Below are 12,851 nucleotides of genomic sequence, written 5' to 3'. Positions count from 1 at the left end.
GAAAAACTATACTGAAAATCACTAACAGAAGTTTCGATAAGTCAATAAATTTCATTTATTGTTGAAAAACAGTTTCCTTGGTACATATTAAAAATTAAAAACCGGCCTAAGAAATAGAGGCTTAAAACTTATCTACTAGGAGACTCATAAATGTGACGATAAGCCAGGAAGTCTCCCAATAACATCGTAAGAGTTAACAGTTACATATATGCATAAATATAAATAATGCAGATAGGATGAGATCTATATTACCCAAAGACAATGCAATGCACAGTTAACATCACTGAAATCAAATTTCAATACAAAAATAAAAGTACTTACATTCCGGCTACTGCGAATAACACAAGGACCTCAAACACAGTACATGGTGTATACTTATCTAACGTCACTAAGGTTCTTTAATATCCAATTCCTACTCTTCTGGAAATAACTAGTTTCTTTGTAGTTTCATTTCTCCCATTTGTGCAAAAATAAGTGACGTCAGCGTTGTTAGAACATGGACCTTATAAGAGATAGACTTACCCAGTGGGCGGGGCGAGCGTCACCAACATGTCGGCAAGAAAGAGTAGGGACGATCTGGTTTACTTTAAACACTGAAACCTATGGCGTTTGTATCACATAACTCTTTTTAATTATTAAATGTGATACGTTGTATAGTGATGAGATTATGAAAGTCACAGTTTTTTCCAAATAGGATTTAATATATATATTAAAGCAGTTTTTACTGCATTTCGCGCATTTTTTTCACGGGTAATTCTTGTACAAACATCTTTACTTTGGTAAAACGGTAAAAACTCTAAGCACAAAATTTATGGACTTAATTTTGCGTACAAATAACGTAAAATTAAATAAGATTGATAGTACGTGATGCTTTGAAATAAATAAGGTAAAATTAAACAAGATCTGATATTTTCTTTTTCTTTTTTTTTTTTTTTTTAATTTAATGACCATTTTCAGTGATTTTCCAAACTATAATAACATTACAAAACGATCATATTTATTTGATTATATGACTATTAAATTATTAAAATTAAAGTGGATTAGTTATTTTAATAATTCATAAAATTCCGAGCATAAAATTTTCTGAGCGTAATGAAGGGGGAAAAAAAGATAAAATAAAATCTAGAAGCACTCAGATTTTATATTACGCCCAAAAGGAAACTTTTTTTTAAAAGTTTTGAGTGTTACTTATATTTATTGAATATCATGTTCTCTCGTAAACCACATATATTTGAAAACAGCATATCTTTAGAATTTCCGCACTGGAGATAAAACTGTTATTTTCCGTATAGTGCTCGCTCTGAACTCGTTGAGTTTGTTAATTAAAAATTCGTTAAGTTTTACAAAATATGAAATAGATTAAAACAAATTCGAAATTCAGCCGTCCAGATACCCATGTTCGGGTGGAGGATTACATTATTCAAAATTTGATGGCTCATGATACCATCGTTTTCGTCACAGTGCGAGAAACATACATATGTTCATGCAGATTCTTCATTATTTAATTTCTTTACATATAATACAGAACGATAATATTTGGTAACAACAATTTGCAAGGAGACACGGACATTTATAGTAAAACCACGCAAAATGCCGCTTCGAAACTAACAGCCTTTCTAGGCACCGCCCCTTTGGGCTAATAAATTAAAATAACAGTAAATAAAGAAAATCTTATGCAGAGCTAAAAATAAATTTAAAGAAATAATCACTAAAAAATACAAGCAAAATTCATTATTATGGTTAAATACAATTTTAATATTAGAATTAAATGTATAAAAATTTTTAAGGAGTCAAAAGTGTTTATCACTATGATGTATTATGAAATATAATTGAAATAAAATTTCTTTATAGAAATTGTGCTATAATACTCATCTGTAATTTTCAAAAAACAGCACAATTTAGAATTTTAAACAAAACTTTCAAAAATTCGTTTTTAAATATTTTAGTATTTTTTACTTATTTACACTAATAAAAAGCACAAAATTGCAATAGAAATTTGCTTTTTTGAAATTTTCTATTAGTTCAGATTAAAAATATTATTTTCTAAAAGAAGAAGTTACAAATTTCCTTACAGCATAGGAAAAGCTAAAAAAATATCCCATCCTGAAAGCATGCAATAGCTTTATAATTATTTGCAACATTAAGTATGCTTGATAAATATGCTAAATTTTTAAAAATTAATCGCAGTTTCAAAAACAAAAATATGTAGAAATTCTAATTTGTAAAATGAGGCGTTACAACCAGCTTGACAATTATACACGCTGCAATAGGCAACCAATGTTAAATTTCTGCAGTCGTCCCTACTCCTTCGGATGTGATCAAGGTGACATCCGGCAACGCCTCAGCCGAGGGAGAAAACCCGTTTGGGTTAGTCTATTTCTTACAAGGTCCATGTGTTAGAAGCATGGAGGTAGGAAGTAAGAAGGAGTCGCCCTAAACAAGTTTCTCCGTACCCTGCTCTTAAGCACCGGCGATCCCTACGTAGTGACCAAAACATTGGGTCATTTACCATTGAGTTCTATGGGATTTGACGCGTTCGGGTGTAAATATTTTGTAATTACGTCGCAAATATACATATAAATGTATATATTTTCTTTTTCTACAACACTTCAGAGTCCTAAGTATGTGAAAACAACATATTTTTAAACAACATTTCATTCTGAACGGAATTAAATGCTATACTTTTCACAGGACAGTTTTCTCAGAATGGTTTAATTTGAATGAAATATTTTCACAAGTTTTCGTTAATTACATTAGAAAAAAAATTAAGGTAATTCGATTTTATTCGGTTAAGGTACAAAAATTAAGATCAAAGTTTATTGGGCCCACCAGCGGCCGAGCGGTAAAGTCGCTGAACTCTGGTAGTTCGGTCCGAGGTTCGAATCCCGCGAACGGGCTGGCTGCATGGGCGTTTTCGTGGTTTTCCCCATGTGTAACGTGTATACGAGCCAGTTTCCCTGAGAAAGTCCTCCACGAAGGCATCCCTCCTCTTAGGCAGATAGCCCTCGAGGCTTTGCCATAATCACACACACACACAAAGTTTATTGTATTATTAATATTAAAATTATGCATTATTTCTTTTCTATTTATAGAGCTTCTTCCTAAAATACTTTCTTAAATATGACATGATTTTTTGGCTTCTTTTAAATCGAAAAATGTAAGTCAATTTATAATTAATGCTCTATTCGGTTCATTTTAAATTAGAGAATTATTAGGAATTATATAGTATTTGACTTTCTCTGAACATTTCTGAAAGGGAATAAAATAAGTTTTTTTTTTAAAGTATTATTTAAAACTTGTAACTGAGTTATTATAAAATGTAAAGGGTAAATAAAAAGGTTTTAATTATACTTATCAGATTTTTTTTTTTACCCTTCATTTCAACAATACATATTCCAAAACTCTTTATTACGTTCTTAAGTGCGCATCTCATAGCATTTGCTTTACAATACCTTTTAACAGATTGCTTTCCAATACGAACAATTCTTGCTTATATAGTTTTATAACGTATTTGTCAACAGGATTTCAATTTATGCTTACAATTCAATATTAAGGTTATTATATATTTAGATAACATTTATAATCATTATAAATTAGATACATTTAATCATTAGATTTCTTCACAGTACTTTCACAGTTGTTTATAAGTGAATAAATTCTTCATTTCAAATACATTTATAAATAATTTAATGAATATTTAAGTATTTTGTCAAAGGCAGATACATGCTTTTTGCAAGCACATGCATAAATACCCATACATATTTCCTATTTATCATTTACGGCATGTGCAAATCTTTAATTTCTGTGCATTCACTATATTTTTCGTGTAAAGTAATAATTTACACTAATTTAGCATACACCCGAAAGTTTTACATAAAAAATATATATGAATATAATTTGAATGAAAATTATAAGTATTATTTTTAATACCCACTCAAAGGTCAGTTTTTCTTCAAAGTTCCTCCACGATGGCATCTCTCTCTTTAGGCAGATAGCCCTTGCATTTCCTTACTCTATTTAATAAAAACTTAATCTGACCTATGTGCCTAATTACAAATATTTTAACATACATAATTTTATATTTACATTTAGCCATCAAGTTTCAAACTTTTCAAATCTTCTAGAAAATAAATTTTGGCAGATCTCTTTTAGCAATTTTCTTAAAATCTATATTTTTGTAGTGCAACAGCTTAGAATTTTATAAAACAAATTCATAATCAAAATCGCTGTTGTTAGTTATCGAAAAATAACCAAGATGTGATTTTTGCGTAAATGTCAGTAAACTATACAAATTGCTATTATCCATTACACTATGAATGTTTCTTTCATGCGAGAGTGTCCCTTTTTCGATTTCTATGGAACTGTCGTGTGTCGAAATACTATCAGAATCTTGTCAAGCGAGCTTCTGAATGTAAACAAAGAACACCCCGTCTGGTGACCCAAGCTTAAAAGCAGTGCTTCACTTCTAGCGCAGAATGGCCCCTCCTCCCTTTCTTACCTCCATGGTTAGAAGCCTACTCTTGCTTCTCTAAAAATCCCTTTGGTATGAACACAAAGACCCCCCACACAAGACATGAAACTATTTCAAAGAGAAGGTTACAGGAAGGAGGGAAAGAAAATGTGTTTTGACAAGAACTTTTAGCTAATTGTCTAAAAGTGTTATCACTTTAGCTGTTTGTTGCCGGAACAAAACGTTTGCAGCAACAGTTCAGAGAAACGGCCTTTGGCGAAATAGGGTTACCATCTTCACTTCGTAAGCAGGCTGAAAGTAGGGCTAAAGGGCACGGGCGGCTAAAACCCGCCTTGAACTTAAGAAATTTAACCAATCAGAGAGGACCGTTGCGCCAGGAACTTTTGGCATCATTTCTCTTTCGCCAAACGCAATTTTAGTGCAAAACTGGTATACCAGAAAGTGCTTGTTAATGTTATGGTAACTTGTTCGTTCTTCTTTCGTAGTAGATAGATCATTTGTTTCGCTTATTATTTTGAGGAAGCTGATGTGATTTAATATTTAATTTACCGTAGAGGCGATAAGTAATGTACAATATTTATTGGGATTAATTTAAATTTCAATTTCTAAAACAAATACAACTGTTAATTCTACTCAACTTGCTATTCCGATACCGAATAACTTTTCGATTTTCTAATACCCTTTTAAATAAAGTAATAATTGATAAACATTACTGTATTGTAAAATTTCTTGGCTCTTTGTGTATTTGAAAATGTTTGGTGATATTTAGGTTTCTTATTATTTCATGTATTGTATGTACATAAAATTCGATAAAGAAAATATTTTAAGAATGTGTTTTTTTTTTTTAAACAACCTGATCTTAGAAATCTCTCTTTTGTGTATTTTTCTGTAAGCAAAACTATATTAACGCCTACTGAAATATATAAAATGGAGTGATTATTCAGAGAATCTACATATTAAAAGGGTGTGGGATAGCTCATAAAATTTCAGCTGACCCAGTAATTCCCAAAAGAAAAAAAATAATAGATTATGCATTATTCTGTATCTAAATAATTCTGTTTCATTTCATTCTGTTATATAAAGATGTAATTATTAATATAAAGATGTAATTTTTTACGTCTTGCAAAAATGCAGCATTAGCACATTCAAGTAAGTTTTATTCATGATAAATCCGTGGATAATTTTACACTATATGTGTTGGTATGTACATTATTTTCTTTTATTGTCAGGACTTTTCTGAATAATATGCCTTAATTTATCACCTTAAGTAGTTTTCAGAGTTTGTAATTATACATATTTGGAAATCACAGAATATTTAATCTGCAATTTTAATTTCATTTACTTATGATTGCTGTAAATGGTTATGATTTCGGATGTCATATAGCACAAATTCTAAACAAATTTTCTTGAAATCCCATGCATTTTCTTTTTCTGTATAAATAAAATATTCCAATAAAACCTACCACCATTGGATGACTCTTTTTTTTTTTTTTTTTTTTTGTAAGCAGCAAGAAATTTTATACTATAGCCTACACATCTATTGCCTATGTGCCTTTAATTTGCTATCATTTCTGATGGTGGAAATGTGGTGAATTTTCATAATTATGTAGTTTTTCAGTATAAATGTGTAAATAAGAAAAACTAAATTTGTTGTTTTTTGATAAATAAATTTTTTTGTTCTCTTAAACCAGAACATGCATAAAAATATTTCTGTTGATAAGAGATCGTACAATCCCCCCCCCCCCGAGTTCTATACCGATGGTAGAAAATGAGAATGTTTTCTTATTTGCTTAAGTGATTTTTGCAAATCATGAAAACAGTATCTTCTTGAGCGAAAAAGACTTTCATGAATTATATTACAAGAAAATGACTTCTGTTTCATGTGACACACAAGAAATATCCTAAAAAGCTAGCCTGTCTACCAGCGTTCAAACTACCAGTGCACCTTAGTCTTACCCACTCGACTGTGAATGAATACTAATCATGAAAGATGATAATAATTTTACTTGTAAGAATTTTATGTTCATTTTATAGAAGGTTTCTCAGTTTACTCTGCTGTAGAATCTTCGGATGAAGTTACCATTACATGATGTATCATCATTGTTTTTTCTTCATATCAAAACTGATTTAGAAACTGCACTTTTTTTTCATTTTTAATAATTATGCCTAGTAGCAGAATAACTATATAAAAAGACTCTGTTTATAATTGTTATTTTCCAAGCAAATTTAATAGCTTAACATCATTCAATTTATTATACCATTGTTATATAAGAGTCAAAAATGGCTTATGTTCATTTAATTACATAATTAACATTCATTTATTATTTTACAATGGTTTAAACTAATGTTATGTTTTCACAATATCTAATATATTAAACAGCAAGTCTATTTTGCTTGGTTTAATATTGGTTTCCTAGGGACCAATGCAATATTTAATGTGTTAAGAAATTACTGATGAAATGTTAAATGGATAAAAACAACGCATTTGTATATAGAAAACAAACAATTGAAATATTCCAACTTCAAGTTATATTTTGTAATTATGCATATGATCCATGTGCAAAAAATATATTTGAATGCAGTACTAAAAAACTTAAAATTTACAGATTTTAAGAATTTATAAAAATATTCATATTATGCAACATAATCTGATGTTTTTGACAATACATATTAAATTGTAATTTATCAACCTAATAAAATTTTGATTAAATATTAGCTACTAAAATATTAACAAAGAGCTCGTGCTTTATTCCATAAAACAAAATACCAAATTATAATTAAATGTTTTAATTTTTACAAACACAGAAAACAAATAACTGTGCATGAAAAAAAAAAAAAAAACTGAAATAAAGAATATTGTAGAAATTATCGAAAATATCGAATAAATTTCATGACATGCAAAATTTATGCCAGAAATTGCCACACGCTATTTTGTTCTCTCACCTCAGTTGATCATTCGAAAAGTTTTAAGAACGAAGCTGAGATTTTTCAAAAAGTTTTTACATTCTGCTAAATGTTTCCCCATTTACAATTGTCTTTAAGGCCCACCATCGGCCGAGCGGTAAAGTCGCTGAACACTGGTAGTTCGGTCCGAGGTTCGAATCCCGCGAACGGGCTGGCTGCATGGGCGTTTTCGTGGTTTTCCCCATGTGTAACGTGTATACGAGCCAGTTTCCCTTAGAAAGTCCTCCACGAAGGCATCCCTCCCCTTAGGCAGATAGCCCTAGTGTGCTTTGCCATAATTAAATACACACACAATTGTCTTTAAATTTAAAATTTATTTCGAATGTTAAGGATCTTACTGTGGAAATACTATTCATCAAGCTTAAAGCCTGTTTAACTTCACCTATAAGCAATAATCTCCATAATGACTGTAGCTTCCTTTACACAATTAAGAATTTCATTATGCAGTTTCCATGCTAAAGCCATCTCGATGAAAACGCCAAAATAATTAATTTTTATTTCATGCTTTAATGCAAAATTTAATGTTTGTTAAAGTATGGTTACAATGTGTAAGACGTGTTTTTCCTGGGATAAATAATAAGCAACCAGAAAGAATACATGGTTTGCAATTTCGAGATAAATTTAACAAAGGACACATGCAAACTATCACTGAAGGTATCATAATGTACTTTTTTGTACCTCATTTTTAATGTTACAATGACCTAATATTACTACTAGTACTAAGAATAGACTAAAGAGATTTTACTTATATTAGAGCTATATTTGAAGTCATCTTGAGAAACTTCAAGACACTTTCAACTAGAGTAATTTTCAAGCAGGTTCCCATTATACAACTGATGGTAATGAAAAAGCTGATTTCCTCACTCAGAAGGAACAAACTGGTTTGAGGGTATTAGTTTTCACTTTCTAAAGCTTTTGACGAATTTAGTTTGTAGACTTTTCATGCAAAATCATTACAAATATGTAATCAAAGAACTTGGAATGCTGTTTGAACAAATCCACCTGCAAGCATATTCTCAAAAACATATAGCTGTCACAAAATATAAAATTCTGACAGGTCATCAATTTAAATGTTAAAATAAATCAAAAAAGCTTAAACTGAAGTAGAGTTTGAATAATTCTTATTAATTTTCGAGGGCTATCTCATATATTCACTTAAAAACCCAGGAATAAAAACCTTAAACTCCTTTTTTATTTTTTACTGAGGAAGCGGGACCTACGCCAGTTAACTCTTAAAATTGATACTACAAGATTTTATGTTAAGCTGCTGTTTTTACCTTACTTTAATTTTACATGTTTTTGTCAGTTAAGTTTGACATACTTTTATCTGCTCTTGAATGTCAGCAATATTAATTTTTTAAACTATGGGTTATATCAAAATAAGAGTATTTTGAAAGTAGATTTATGCAAAATAAGTATGTTGCACAGAAAATTCATAAATATGACAGAAATATAATTTCTAATCATATTATCAGTCTATAACTTTAAAACTCATACCTATAAATGTTTGGTTATATGATACCTACCCTCATACTGCTTGATAATCTAGCTGATCTATTTGTGTAATATCTACAACACCATATAACAGTTTCACTGGTATATCAGTCTCCACAGCCACAGTAATCTTATTTTGCAGATCAGGTATTATATGGGGTACAAATACTACATTTTTCATTTAATATTTTACGGAAATCGTCAGACCAGATAAGCTGTGCAAAATGTGTCCAAAAGCATATTTTATAAACCTAACTATCAGTATTCAACAGTCTTACCACTCACGGGCCTCTTTTTCGAATGATTATAAACTGCATATGTATAATACATTATAAAGAAAATCTTCACATTTTACATTCCTCATGTTATGCTACTGACATTTTTTCTAAAAATCTATTTGTTATGTGAATTAATCCTTCACACACGTAATGTCTGTAAAAGTATTGCAACTAATCTTCTGTGAGAAAATACTATTGCCGAAATCAAATACTTTAATTGAACTGAGATTTACATATACAAATTGGAAGAATTTCCTAATATATTATTTAGTGTTGAAATTGGGAGAGAATTCCAAATTTTATTAGATAAATAAAACAATTTTAAAATTATATATTAAGCTTTTCAAAAATACAGTATATTTGAGAATTTTACTACCAATTTATACAATCTAATGTGTTACATTTCTTGAAAAACAAACATCACACAAAAATGCAATACATTTTAGAAAACGTTCACATTATAATTTGTTAGTATTTCGAAACTTTCTGAAAAAAAAAAAAAAAAAAAAAAAAAAAAGTATAAGTTTGTGGCTTTGTGAGCTAAACTTAGTACCCAGTATTAAAAGAAAAAAAAAAAAAAAAAAAAAAAAAAAAAAAAAACAACATATCTTTTGCGCACGAAAAACCTGAGAAAGCCTTTTTTATGTGTATTGATAAAAAAAAAATGCTGTCTGTAATTTTCAGCGCTAAAAATGAAGCGGAAAGTTCTATACGGCAAATAATTTTTGCGATATACCACCTTAAAAAAGACACAGGTGATTCACTAACACACTGTTTTCGCTAGAAATTTTATTACACATTTCACATGAGAATCCACAGAATTTTCCACTCCGTTGCCTTTTATAAAAATAAAAGTTACAAATCTAAACAAAAAACATATCATCAAAAGATACGAAAAATGGAATATGAGGAGGAAATGAATCCATAACAAACTCTTCAATTATTGGCATAAAAATTGGCGGCCAAAAGCAGTCTCCGACGGTGGCTTATTCTGATTGGTTGAATTTCTTCAGTTCCCGGCGGGTTTTAGCCGCCCGTCTAAAGGGCTGGCTCATCAGCTCCTCGCCGCTGAAACCGGAAGAAGAGAGTGATGACGTAATGGGTTCGCTTGCTGCTTTGAGAGTGCCTTATACCACCTGTTCCATGAGTATTTGCTTGAAAACCAAAAGTTTTTGAACAACTGTTCGGTAAATAATATGAGGAAGAGATTTTATCTAATGAAATTACAATGTGTATGGATATATAGCTGACCTAGTAATGTAGCTATGGTCGATTTAATTAAACTATAGTACGCGTAAAATATAAGCCTTAAACTAATATTTAAAGTCGAATATTCGTTAAATATGGTTAATTTTTTTCTACAATATTTTTTGAAATGTATGTAAATAGTAACTTATCGATAAAAAACATTGACAAATTTCTATATTTACGAATAATTCTTTTTGAGTTAAAATATCACAAGTTGGGTTATAGAAATATCAAATAAAATTATGCAAACGTATTTTCAGAATACGCCCTTACAAACTCATCTGATTAAAAGCTAATGAATGCTAATAACAAATTTCATAATATATTAAATCCAAACAAATTTCACTTCATTTAATTTTGTCTTTCAACTAGCACTGGAAATGAGATAATTAGGTTTTTGTAAGTCTTGACAATGACTATTATGAAAACATTATTATTGATCATCAGGATTACTATGCAGTGTCCATTACTCATAAATTAATAAAAATATTTTAAATTGACATTTATATACTTTCTTATGAATAGTGCAGTCATATATTTTAAAAGCATGTATTCTAATGCTAATTTATCTCTATGCAGAATTTCATGATTTGTTTTGTATAGTTTCATAAGTAACGAAAAAAACGCATAAAATAAATCACATAACACATTATGAATAATAAACCAAATAATAAAATCTTATTTTTAATACAATAAAATGAATTATTTTATATGATTTATTTCCATTTACCTATTTTATGGTTAACTTTTCTTGCCGACACAAGGGATGCATTCCAATTTAAGTGTCAAACTCTTATGACTGTTTATAATCAGCAAAATAAACGAATCGTGTTCTTATTGAGGGACGAAAGACGTTTTTTAAGTTTAGAAATATGATTTTCAATTGCTCCCAGACATTTTGAAGAATTTTCTTCAGCCTTCGGGGAGGCTTTTCAAGAAAAATTGCTGATATCTACCAATCATTTTACGCATAATCATTTGATTACAATGTTTTCTGAAGTGCCATTTGGAAACAATTTAATTCGCTTTTGTTTCACTAATGCAGTTATTTGTATTTCGGTATATATGGTTAAAACATAAATTTTCATTTTCCATTTTCTCGATTAATTTTTAGGCCCGAAAGGGATGTTATTCTCGAATGGGATATTAGTCTCGATACGGCATTTTGAGTTGAATCACTGTAAACGGCATATGCGTTTCAAATTGTTGCCACCAAACATTAACAAACCACCAAACACACTGTATTATATTTAAAGAAATTAAATAATGAAGAATCTGCATGAACGTATACATGTTTCTCGAACTGTTAAAAAACAACTGTACATAGAGCCACCAAATTTTGAATAACATAATCCTCCACCTGAACATGGCCACCTGGATGCTCGAATTTTGAATATCGTATTTGTTTTATTATCTATTTCATATTTTGTAAAAAGTTTAAGGAATTTTTAAATAACAAGCTCAACGATCACAAAGCAAGCAGTGGCAACACTGTACGGAAAAAACTATTTTTATCTCCAGCGCGCGAGACTGTCTGTCGGAAATTTTAAAGAAAAATGTTTTTAAATATTTGGAGATTTTGCTGTTGAATCGAATTTTATGTGTAGGAGGCGCCAAGAAAGGGATGTTTGATAAATAAAGTAAACATCAAAACGTTAATAATAAAAAGGCCAAAAACATTTGTAAAGCCAACTCAGTAAGAAAACTGAACATTGATATGATGAACTGATTAGATACTGGACCCACACCTTTGCACTTAAACCATAAAATTCAATTCAACAGAAATATCGCAAAAGGATTTTTAAAATGAGCATCTCTTTAGAATTTCCCATTCATATTCTTGCGCGCTGGAGATAATTCTTTTTTTGGGGGATACAGTGTTGCCACTGCTCGCATGGAAATCGTTCATTAAAGTGTTACAAAATATGAAATCGATAATAAACAAATTCCAAATTAGGGCTTACAGATGCCCATATTCAGTGGAGGATTACGTTATTCAAAATGTGATGTCTCTGGTAGTGTCATTTTATCACAATGTAAGAAACATACATACATTTATGCAAATTCTTCATTATTTAATTTCTTTAAATATAATGCAGGGCTCTAACATTTGCTGGCAATAATTTGAAAAGTGTTACCGCGTTTATAGTGATTCAACGCAGAATGCCAAAACGAAAATAATAGCCCTTGGGGCTTAAAATAATAATAATAATAATAATAATAAAAACAGAAAAACGTATGCTTGCTATGCTGCCATTCTTTCGTCTACTGAAGGTTTCTGTACGGAAATTGTTGAAATATCACGTTTGTTTGTTTCCTATTATGGTACGCATTACCGCAGGTAGCAACGGCACAGGGCTCCATTTTCTTGAATAATTTCCCGTTACAAACACTAA

This window comes from Stegodyphus dumicola, chromosome 3 (assembly GCF_044657685.1).
Source record: "Stegodyphus dumicola isolate Sdum_Otavi_A_Nest chromosome 3, ASM4465768v1".
Classification (NCBI taxonomy): Eukaryota; Metazoa; Arthropoda; class Arachnida; order Araneae; family Eresidae; genus Stegodyphus; species Stegodyphus dumicola.
Note: the sequence above shows the minus strand (reverse complement) of the source record.